A 12,061-nucleotide genomic window follows, 5' to 3' on the forward strand; every position below is an offset into this window, starting at 1 on the left:
AAAGCAAATGCTGCTTTCTTAAACAACACACTTAATCTGAAACCGTCAAGCAGTTAGAGACAAACGAACAAGCACATTTAACGATGGTCTCAACCGCAGCTCTGAACCTTTCCTCTCCAAAATGTGGAGCACTACATCTCATAATGTGAGTCAAATCTGTGGAACACATGCTAACAGCTCAAGAGCAACTCCAACTAGACAGCTCACAAGATGGTTAAAATGTATCCTTTTATACTTAGAAGATAAACTGATACTTTAGCGTCACGTTCACATACATGCTCATGTTGTGAAATATATTTAATGTGTTTGCCATGAAATTATCTTTCACTTTTCTTGCAATAGTAGTTTTAGGTGTCAGTTTTTTTCCACAGCCAAATGGTGTACAGTTGAGAAGTATGCATATCCCCATTGTTTTGACTTTGACCCCGATTCTTGTGCTAAGAGGCCGAGAGGTATGCAATTCAGGCAGTATCACAGAGCAGGAACACCAGAGTATATCAGTAACAGGCAGTTAGTTTGACTACTCATCTGTGTGTGAGATAAATGCTTAATACACAGTGACTGCTTGCAACAGTCTGTTTATCCTAGAAACGGCATGTCTAGCTAGCTTGATAAGTTATCCTGGGCCACCAGAAGACCCAACAAATATGAAGTTATTACAGTAGTTGCATTACTTTATTTCTCCATTTGGAGGGTGGCATGATCAGCCCCACAGTATCCCGGCGGTAAGGCGATACCCTTTTTGAAGTGACCCTTTTGACAGTGACAGACCAGGCGACGTTCACCTGGATGTGTATCCTGCACTTATTTAGCCGGGCATCTCACACTGAAAGTACTTTCGGTTTCAACATTACTCATCAATTGTATACAACGTTTTGTCTGCCTTAGAAGGAAAAAATACGTAAACTAAGATTAGCAAGTATCGCCTTTTCCACCAAAGGAGTACTATTACCCTTTCTGCACCCCACTTTCATTCCTGCTTCAGTAACCCCGCAGTGACGGAGAAAAGGGGTAAAAGGAAGAGATGTCGAGTGTGCGCTTTTATCAGTGGGGGGTATCAGGAGAAGAAGAACTGGAGGTGGAAGTAACGCCTGGGTTAGACTTTGACAGGATGGTATGGCTCATGAAGACAGCTTACAGTGAAGCCATCTGGCGCCTACAATTTGGCAACGAACTAAAGCGTTTTACCCTGTTCAGTCCCCCGGACTACCGTGTCACCGGGAGGAAAGGTAATTTTTGTCATTACGCATATCACGGCTGGAGGGTAACAGGAGGTGCAGAACCGTCTGTAAGTGAAGCTGACCCCTGCACCCCAGGAGATGGTGAGCTGGAAGATATTTTGTGGACCACCGTGGAAGGGCACTGGGACACGGAAAAGGACCCCGACTGTTGGAAATGTTGTGAGGAGTCCCGGGGTAGGAGAAGATGGCAGACTTCGGAGCTTGATAGGATTTTACTTGCAGGAAGTTATGAAAATGAAATACAAGTAGCACCTGCTCTCACTTTTAATGAGATTATACATCTCTTGAATACTGATCACAGTGAAACCGTGGAGAGCGAAGGGATTGTCACTCTGTTTAGCCCCCCACATAACAGAGTGATAGGGAGAGCTGCCGGTAGCTGGAGTTTATACCCCGAATGCTTACATCCAAGATGGGTCAGGACGGAGGATGTACACCCACCTGTCCCGAACGGGGCTGGCGGTTGTCCCACCTGTCCGGGAAGGTTTCAAGATGCGATTACGCTGGTTTGTGGACACAGCGTGGAAAGGACCTTGGTGGTGCGGTACTGGGGTAGAAACGGGGATCCGCCCTGTCCGGGTTGTTTTGAAGAGGGACACTGCAGAGCATTAGAGAGCATAAGTGCGACAGCCTTGACCTAATTATAACTCTTCAGCAGCCACAGGTATGTGTGTCTTTTGGCTTTTCCCGGTTAGGGGTCGCCACAGCGGAACTCCGGTCCGCTAATGATTTGCACTGGATAAGATTTTTACGGGGCCGAGTAGCCAGCCCGACGCCCAACCTTCAAATAAGGCACACCCATTCACGCACGCACCTACCTGCATGTCTTATGCATTAATTAATTTAAATAAATCGTAATTACTGGTTATCGCACTTTTCAACTCCTAATTTATAATCTGTATATAAAATTACCAAGTAACAAGTTGCAGCAGGAGCTGTTCCAAACCCACACTGCTTCCACAAGGATGTAGCCTGGCATGCTCAGTGAGTTCAGATGAATATTTTTTTTCTGAACATCTAGAAACTTTATGACTCATACCTTTCAACTGCCCTTGATTTCCAGGGACGGCCCTGATTTTGACCCAGCTTTTAGGTCTGCACTGCTTAATCTCTTCTATGGCTGGTGACTTTAGAATAAAGGCAGTCATTTGCACGTAATAAATAAAAACAGTAGTTACAGATATTGGTTTCTTTTACATCAGAAAATGTGTATTAATTAACTTTATCTTAATCTGTCAACATTTCAAATTAATAGTGCTACTATTTTAAATGTATTTCTGATTATTTCTGGATTTGTTCCTAAACCCCAGATTGGTTGAAATGTATGCTCAAACAGCACAGAATGTTTTCAACGGTGTAACGTACAGTATACTGTATTGAACTGTGCAAACAATCAGTAGCATAAGAAGGGGTAAATACTTAAGGAGAAAAGTGTTTGAGGGTGTGATCAGTGAAGCCCCATCAGTCTTTAGTAATAGTACATACTGTTTTTTAAAGCAGAATTGCATTTGTGATGGAATCTGAGGACCGCAACGTGTATCTGATAAGAATTCTGATATACAAAAAAAAAAAAAACTTTTTATGGTTGTAACTGGCAAATTTAAAAACAATGTATCCCTTTCCAAAGATCACAAGGGTGACATTTTTAGAGTTGAGTACATAGGGTGCTGGGGACAACAGCTTGAGGTCTGAGTATACAAAATACAGACAATTCATGCCCACAACTGTACCACCATACATGCATGTCTGCAAAGTGTGCAAAACAATGCATTACTGTCAAAAGTCTCCAGGTTCACAGGATGGCCAGATTTTTGCTCCCTATATTTGGCATGTTCTTATGTTTTTCTGACAAATCACTGAGGATATAAGTTATTAAGTGATGATAGACATGTGACTTTTAGACTTCATATCCTTTAGCAAATGCATACTGTGACACTGCCAGCCCAGCGATCTGGAATGTTGTGAATAACTCTATATCATTTGTGAATATTTATATGATTTGTACAGAACTGTATGTTATGCACTAAACTTCAAGAATGAAGCCACAGCATACCCTGCTGGAACATAGAAGATTAACTTATAAAATTTCAAGAAAATAAGTTGAAATTAAATGCTTTACGATGTGCTATAACAATTAGTTTCAATGCAGCAAGAAGACAGGATGTCTAGAGCTAGAAGTTTTTTTCTATTGTCATGGAGATAAGTAATTACTAGATTTAAAATCTAAAGTGTTTTATTGCTTTATGACTTCCTAGCAGCTACACAGTTCTGGGCAAACATCTGAGATATGTATTTCTCACACAGGGATGTGAAATTCTATTAGTTTCTCGTTTAGCCTGGGAACTGAAGTCAGGTGACAAAAAGTGATGTCATCCTGGCTAAACCAGCAGTAAAATGTGATATTGTATTTGTGGATACATGTCCGAAAAGCTCCAACAGAGTTACATTGATAATTAGGTACAGTAAATGAGCTGAAAGAACTTAACAAAAACATAGGCTATTTACATACAAGTACAAGACTGCCATTACTATTTCTGAGATTACTATAAATGTAACATTAATAACATATTAGTATAATGACATAGAGTTAGACAGGATACATATTTCTTTATCACAGTATACAAAGTACTTATCATCTTAGCTAGTTGTTTATGTTTTAGTTAATGGCACAGAGCTAGTCTGGGTTTGAGCAAGGACATAGCCAGTGTGACTTGAAGTGGAGTTTTAGACTATTTTGAATTGACATGTTATTTGGGAGAGAGTTCCATATTTTACCAGTGGTGTTCACCACCTAGGTTGAGAGATTTAGTTGTTTGGACAAGGAGTCTGTTTGCTGGGTGAAGGCAGCTTAGATTGGAGTCATTAAGGGAGTCAAGTTTTTTAGTGCTGGGGTATTCTCAGGTTGTTTAAGGATTTTGAAGGCCTCTATGAGTTGGGACTGGTGAAGAAGGTGTTGGAATTCTATCCATCCAAGCTTTTCAGGTTAGTACAGTGGTGTGTTCTGTAGGGTAGGCCTGTAACGACCTGGCAAATGTGATTATAGCAGGATGAGAGCTTGGCCAGATCAGATTTGTTAAGGTGAGTGAGGGACAGAGAGGCATATAGTAGGGTAGAGAGAAGGTGTGATTGGGCTGTGGCTGCCCTGGCATTGGCTTTAATTCTGTATAGGGTCCCAAGTTTCTTGTTGACTGACTTAATGGCTTGGTTGATATGTATATCAAATCTGAGTTTATTGTCAATGTTTACTCCTAATAGCTTTGTATAGGTGTCTGGGGAGATGATGGTCCCATTATTGGATTTTATAGTGAAGTTTTCAGTCGGAGATCTATTGGTTGGGTAGAAGAGAAGTAACTTGGTTTTGTTTGGATTTAAGATCAGGAGATGGTTGGCAAGCCAGTTTTCCACTTTGGTGAAGCTATGTTGGGTGGTAGTTAGTAGATTTGCAAGAGAGGCATTGGAACATATTGTAGTCGAGTCATCTGCATATTGAATGCAGGTGGCTTCAGGGATGACTGTTTGGATGTCGTTTATGAAGACTGAAAAGAGGAGAGGTCCTAATATGGAACCTTGAGGAACTCCTATGGTATTTGGTAGTAGGCAGGAGAGCTTGTTTTGCCACATTACTGCTTGTTGTCTCCCAGTGAGGTAAGCTTGAAACCAGTCAAGGGCTGGAGTATCTAGATACAGGGTTTTAAAGTATATAGAAGTAACTGATGGTTTACCATATCGAAGGCTTTCGATAGGTCCAGGAAGAGAGCGGAGGATATTTTTTATTATTCGGTTAAGATTAATGTTTTCAGTAAAAGAGAGGAGGGCAGTGGTTGTACTATGATGGGGTCTGAATCCATGTTGAGAGTCTGTGAGTAGTTTATTTTGGGTTAGATAGAGCATTAGTTGGTTGTGCATGCACTTTTCCATAATTTTGGCAAGTGGTGATAGTATGGCTATAGGTCTATAGTTGGATAGTTCTGTGGATGAACCTCCTTTGTGGAGTGGAATAACATAGGATATTTTCCAAATTGAGGGGATTGAGGCCTCGGTTATGGTTCTGTTAATTAGGATTGAGATAGGGTAGGCTACGACATCTGCAGCAATTTGCAGGTATTCAGCCGACAGAAGATCGGCTGAAAGGGTGGTTGGCTTCAGTTTTTTCAAAAGGGATCTGATAAAGGATGTGGACACTGGCTGGAAGTTAAAAGAGAGTGGTGAGTTGGGTATAGTGTTTATAGAAGTGTGGGGAGGAGAAAGTTGGTTAGCTAATGACTGGATGGTTTCTGTGAAGAAAGTATTGAATGAATTGGCTATATCTTCTTGGCTCTTGTCAGATAATGTTCCTGGGGTCGGAGTAGTGGATTTGCCTGGTTGGAGAAGTTTATTTATGCCTGCCCAGTACTTTTGAGGATTATTCTGATGTTTATGTTGCAGATTGTAGAAGTAATTTTTCTTATCTAGTATGATGGCTTTTTTAGTCTCATTTCTAAGTTGTTGGAATTTGATACGATCTAGGGTAGTTTGGTAGTGCCATTTATCCCACGCTTTGTCTCTAGTTGTTATTTTGGTTTTGGTGTCTGTTGTTAGCCAGGGTGCTAGTTGAGTTTTAATTCTTATTGTTAGGGCATGCGAGTCAAGTATAGTAAGGAATGAATTGTTAAATGATGACACTGCCTCATCAAGGGAAGGAACTTTAGTTTTGTCCAGTTACATGATTTGAGTTCAAGTTGAAATTTAGTTGGGTCAAAGTTTTTCTTGGATCTGATAGACCTATAAATAGGTAAGCTTGTACAATTAATTTTGTCTTTCATGATGTATGTGAGCAGGTGATCACTAAGATCATTAGGGAGAGTTCAGACATATAGTTCTGGGGATGACTGTTGGTGAGTATCCAGTCTAGTATACTCTCTTTTTGGTTATTGTTACCGTGGTAGATGATATTATCTGAGAGAATCCATGTAGGTTAACAGGGATGGGGTTGGACTGTGCTGTGCATTGGTTCCAGTCAATATTAACATGGACAATGGTTTCTTGAGGGTAGTTGTTGGCTATCCAATGTAGAATGACCTCTAGTGTTTCTACATTGTTCCCAGGGGGAATATAGGTGACATTTAGGTTAATGCCCTTATGATTATTTAGTAGAATTTTTAGAGCTAGTATTTCAGCGTTAGAGACCTGGGGTGGTTGTATAGGGTTAGTTATAATGTTAAGTGTGCTATTATATAAGCTATTCCACCTCCTCTTTTCTTTACTCTATCTGCCCTAAGTATATTGTAACCAGGAGGCAGGATCTCATTGTCTTTGGTTGATGGCGGAGCCATGTTTCAGATAGACACATTATGTTGGGGAGGTATGTGGCTAGTACAGCATGCAGGCTATGTATCTTATTGTTTAGGCTTCTAATGTTTAAGTGGCATATTAGGAGAGAGTTGACCAGTCGGTGGGAGAGTGGTGGGCTGGTAGGATTTTGAGTTAAGGTTGGGCCTGGATTAGAATGGATGTCCCCATCTTTGGTTATGTTTTTCTTAGATTAGTCTAATAACTTTGAATAGTAGTTTTAGTTCATATTTGGATTTTGGTGTTGATTGGAGTGTTTTTTTTAGAAGCAAGTGGTTGGAATTTATAATTTTTGGGGTAGTGTAGTAGTGGGCAAGTTCCAGTGGAGGTAGGGGGTCTTGGTTTGGCATTTTGGATAAGAGAAACCTACAAATGTGAGATTTTCATAGCTAGTAAGAAAGTATGGCAGAATTAGGAGTGGTAAGATAAGAGGAAGGAGTTTATAATTATTTATAGACATGTTATATGTCATCAATGTGCTTCAGAGGAATAGTAGTGGTTAAACAGTAAAGTGGTGGGGGGGGGGAGGAAATTGGAGAGGAAGTTGTGTAGGTTTGTGTAGTTGTGTGTGTGTGTGTTGATTTAAGAACTCTCTGAGAGAGAGAGACTGCATTTTGTATTTTGTCTTTGACCTGGAAACATCCACTCATCATCATCTGCACTTGTTTGCTCTGTAAGTAAGATTTAGGCATAGCATCTCTTTTAGATATAGACAGGAATATAGTAAAGATTAGTTTAGATGCTTTCTGTATTTATTTAAGACTGTCCTGCAATGCTGTTTTAAAATATTTCCTGTTATTCTGAAATCTGAAGTAACTGTGTTTGTTTTCTGAGTATTGTCTTGTTCTTTTATTATTTATTATTATATATATTTAAACAAAGACCCACTTGACCATATTAAATTCAAACAGCCAAGGAATGATACCAAGGAAGCATACTGTTAGACAAAAAAAAAACTTCTATCAACACCTTCAGCAAAAGCACCAAAACAAACCTCAAAAATTTTGGGCAGGCATAAACAAACTGCTCCACCCTGGCCAAACCTCAACCCCCACCCCTTCAACTTACAACCTTAAAACTCCAGAGGAAACTGTTAACATCATTAACAATTTTTTTTACCAAAACCATCCAATCACTAGCTAGCCAACTACCCCCCACTAGCTTCTTTCAAAACTCCTCCACAACCACCACGCCACTCCCTTTCACCTTCCAACCTGTATCTACATCCATGATCCGATCTCTAATTAACAACCTAAAGCCCACTACCCTGGCAGCTGATCTCATCTCACCAGAATATTTACAACAAGGGGCAGATGCCATTGCATACCCTGTCTCAATCATAATAAACTGCACCTTGACTGAAGCCACTATCCGATCTCCCTGGTAGGTTTCCCCATGTCATTCCCCTTCATAAAGGAGGGAATTCTTTAGACCTCTCAAACTTCTGATCAATAGCCATACTATCACCACTGGCCAAAATTATGGAAAAGTGCGTCCATAACCAATTGATGCACTATCTCACTCAAAATAAACTACTGGACAACTCTCAGCATGGCTTTAGGCCACACCACAGCACCACCTCAGCCCTCCTATCCTTCTCCAACTCTATCAACATCAACCGAAACAATAACAAACTTACCTCTGCTCTCTTCCTAGATCTCTCTAAGGCCTTTGATATGGTCAGTCACCAACTGCTTCTCCGCACTATGAAGGAACTGTCACTGAACAGTAGCTCCATTAAATGGTTCCACTCTTACCTGTCTGATAGACAACAAGCAGTTTTATGGCAGAATACCCTATCCACACATCTACCCATTACTCTAGGAGTCCCTCAAGGCTCCATACTAGGACCACTAATCTTCTCAGTCTTTATCAATGACCTATCCACCATCACTCCCAAGGCCACCTGCATCCAATACACGGACGGCTCTACTTTAATATGTACCACCTCCTCCTCAACTGAGCTTATGATCCTAACCCAGAATACTTTCAATGATGTAGAAAAATGGTTCTCAAACTGTCAGCTTCTATTAAACTCCAACAAAACTAAACTGCTCATCTTTTCCCCCACCTGCACATCCTCCTCACCATTCTTTACTATAAGTTCCAACAATGGCACAATCGTATCCCCAGATACTCACACAAGACTCCTGGGCGTCACAGTCGATAATGCCCTAAAATATGATATCCATGTCAATGTTGTTGTTGTGTCCTTCGGCTTTTCCCGGTTAGGGGTCGCCACAGTGGAACTCCGGTCTGCTAATGATTGGTAGTTGATTTTTACGTGCCGAGTTACCAGCCCTGACGCACAACCTTCAACGAATCCATGTCGATAAAACCATCAAATCTGTCAACAAATAACTGGGCTCCCTATACAGGAAAACTGAAAGAAAACTTTACTTTCGGTTTCAACATTACTCATCAATTGTATACAACTTTTTGTCAGCCTTAGAGGGAAAAAAAATGTATAAACTAAGTTTAGCAAGTATCGCCTTTTTCACCAAAGGAGTACTATTACCCTTCCTCACTCCTTTGGCAAGAACCACTATCGCTCAGTCCCACCTACTTTCTACCCTCCTGTATGTCTCCCCCCTCTTCACTAACCTGAATCAAGCCACACTTACCAAACTTGCTAGTTGTTACAACCATATTGTTATATTTGCTACAGGTGCTACCTGTAGGACCCACCATTGTATCAACCTAACTCAACTAGGATGCTGGAGTGGCCCAGTCTTCTCCGATACAACCAACTTGTAATAACCCACAAAATACTATATCAACCCAAAAAAACACTAGCACTAAATAAGATCATCAAACCATACAGCAACCTGAGGTCACTACGCTCTGCTGACAAACTGCTGGTACAAACAACTAAGAGCATAAATGTGGCTGGGGACTCTCTATTCAGCAGCTCAGTAGGAAAAACTTGTAATATGCTACCTGCTGAACTTACTCACCAATCCTCCTTAACCCAGTTCAAAAAAAGCCTCAAACTACACTTCCAACAGCATTGGCAATGTCCCTGCTTAAACCCCGACTAATCACCACCCACTGTTCCTGCAAACTCTCCCTAAGCATTTCAATCCTATACTGTAATAAGTGTATGAATTCTTGATGGGACTTAGCCCATAGGTGTGTGTATTATTGTCTGAAACTGAAGCCGCATGATTTTGATGTTGTCTACTATGTTTTATCTAAGTTTGTAACCCTACTGAAAACTGCATATTATACTTATCTCTAAATGTTTCAATTGTTCCTAATGTATTTGTACTCTGCTTTCTGAAGCTTTTTTCCCTGGGCTTCAGCTGAAAATGGACCTATATCCAGTCAGACTTTCCCAGTAAACAAATGTAAAATAAATAAATAAACCTATCTGTGTGAGACATATTTAAGCTCTGAGAGTACTTGTATATGTATTTGGTGACACTGTACAGGCCACTCCTAAACAGTCTTGCAAGTCTTGACCAACATTACCATTTGGATAATAGTAACATTGCACAGTAAGATTGGAACCCTTTGTAAGGGCTTTATAGTAGCTGATAAAGAGTTGGTTGGTGGCAGTAATAACTACCTTATAGTCTGGGCAGAAGGGGCATAGCTAGTAAACCTGTGCCAGTCTTTCCCAGGTGTGTGTGTGTGTGTGTGTGTGTGTGTGTGTGTGTGTGTGTGTGTGTGTGTGTGTATATGTAAATCAAATCTCAAAATGTGTGTGTGTGTGTGTGTGTGTGTGTGTGTGTGTGTGTGTGTATGTAAATCAAATCTCAAAATGTGTGTGTGTGTGTGTGTGTGTGTGTGTGTGTGTGTGTGTGTGTGTGTGTGTGTGTGTCATCTACTTGGGCAGGGACACAAAACATTGGTTGGACAGAGAGGGTGTTGGAGGTTTTGGCTTGACCACTCAGCTGAGAATTTTAACCCTACAGCTGTGTCAGTGGGGAGTCTTATTGGGGATATGAAGAAAGAGGGAGAAACTAGCCCCAAGCTGACTGTCATCTCTGTGTGCTCTTAAGAGAAATTGCACTTTCCTGTGTGTGTACTTGTCATCCTCCCATTGTGTACATCCCTCACTGTTGCCAGTGGTGAGGATTGAGGTTACCTGATTACTGGGCCAGTGTGGGGGCATCACACATACTAACACAACACCTCTTATTCTGTCATCTTTAATCTGTCTCTGATTTTGGCTGTGTTCAGAATTATTGTGGTAAGAGATTTTGATGCATAGAAAGTCTGCATTTTTTTTTCTGTGAGGGAAGGAGGCAGATGACAGTTCTTATCTCTTCTGCTTCACTTTTCTCTTATACCAAGTTAACACCTGAGATGCCTTTAGCCCACCCCCCCAGGATTCTATTATTTATAGTCTGAAAAGGTATCTTAGCTCAGCATGTGTTTCAATCATTAACTCTTGTACACACAGGCAGTTCTGGAGCTTATTGTCTGCTGTTTACTTTGCCAGAGCTGCTGCAATTCTATAGGCCATCTCTTTAGGCCATTCAGTAGTGTTTGACTATATGCCAATGAAATAAGCTTATTTTTAATATGAAAATACCTGATGAAACTGTTATATTTCAGATAACTTTACAATATACACAATACTTCTCTTCTGGCAAATGTTAGTAACTACATATGGAATCAGTATTCATATTTGTAAAACACCAACCAGATCTGTGGTAGAAGAACGGGGCTGTGACTATGACCCAGTTTGTATTTGTGGCCTGAGTGCTTACATCACTGGCCAGGGAAGGAATGCTGAGATTAAGCCTGCTCACTTTTTCCATAATGATTAAATCGTGCACTTATTTTGCCAATGAGATCTTGTCATTATACCCCCACTGGAGACTAAGAACCTGCTTAGATATGATGGCATAGGGTTATGTTCATTGGGGAACTATACTGATTGAGGCTCCCTTTTTGCATACACTACATGCTCCCCCTTTTATGCTTGCAAAGGCATCGGGGTGAATCTGTTAAGACACTGCAGAAAAATTCCCTGATAGCTGTCAGGATGATGGCTACACTGTTACCTGCTCTCATCTTACAAGAATCATAAGGTGGCAAGCCAGATATTCAGCAGGTGGCAGGGTGCAGTAAATGCATAAAAATGTTATGCGTATATTTTTTTTATCCCTGGTGGATGTTGTGGAATGTCATATTCATCTGTGAAAAGTCTGCATTATTATGTAATTCCTCTTCTACAGTGCGCTGCCTCAAACTTTCTTGGCTTTTTTGTGTGGTCCTTTTCTAGTGCAGGTCATCATTTTATATATATTTATTCATATTTTTCCATGGATGTGTCTGACTGAGCATAGCTCATTTTCATCTGAGACAGGGTCAGAAAAGTTTCACAATTAGTTAATAGTATTTGGATAATGGAAACAAACACCTTACAGTAATTAAATGTTCATGAAAGAATGCAGTACTCCTGTACAGACCAAAAACGTTGCAACTAATATGTAATTTATAGTCTATGATAGTAAAGACCTATATGCTGACATGCA

The 12,061-nt window shown here is 40.6% G+C and overlaps 1 protein-coding gene across 1 annotated transcript in view; it reads left to right on the forward strand.

The window, feature by feature from the left end:
• Positions 1-846: 846 nt before the first annotated feature.
• LOC122814000 (arginine--tRNA ligase, cytoplasmic-like) overlaps positions 847-12,061 on the forward strand; it is a 641,564-nt gene continuing 630,349 nt past the window's right edge. The window contains exon 1 of the mRNA XM_044086583.1: positions 847-1,905. The gene's annotated coding sequence lies outside the window, so the exon portion shown is untranslated. The remainder of the gene's footprint in view (positions 1,906-12,061) is intronic.

This window comes from Protopterus annectens, chromosome 10.part0 (genome assembly GCF_019279795.1).
Source record: "Protopterus annectens isolate FY-2018-M chromosome 10.part0, PAN1.0, whole genome shotgun sequence".
NCBI lineage: Eukaryota > Metazoa > Chordata > Ceratodontiformes > Protopteridae > Protopterus > Protopterus annectens.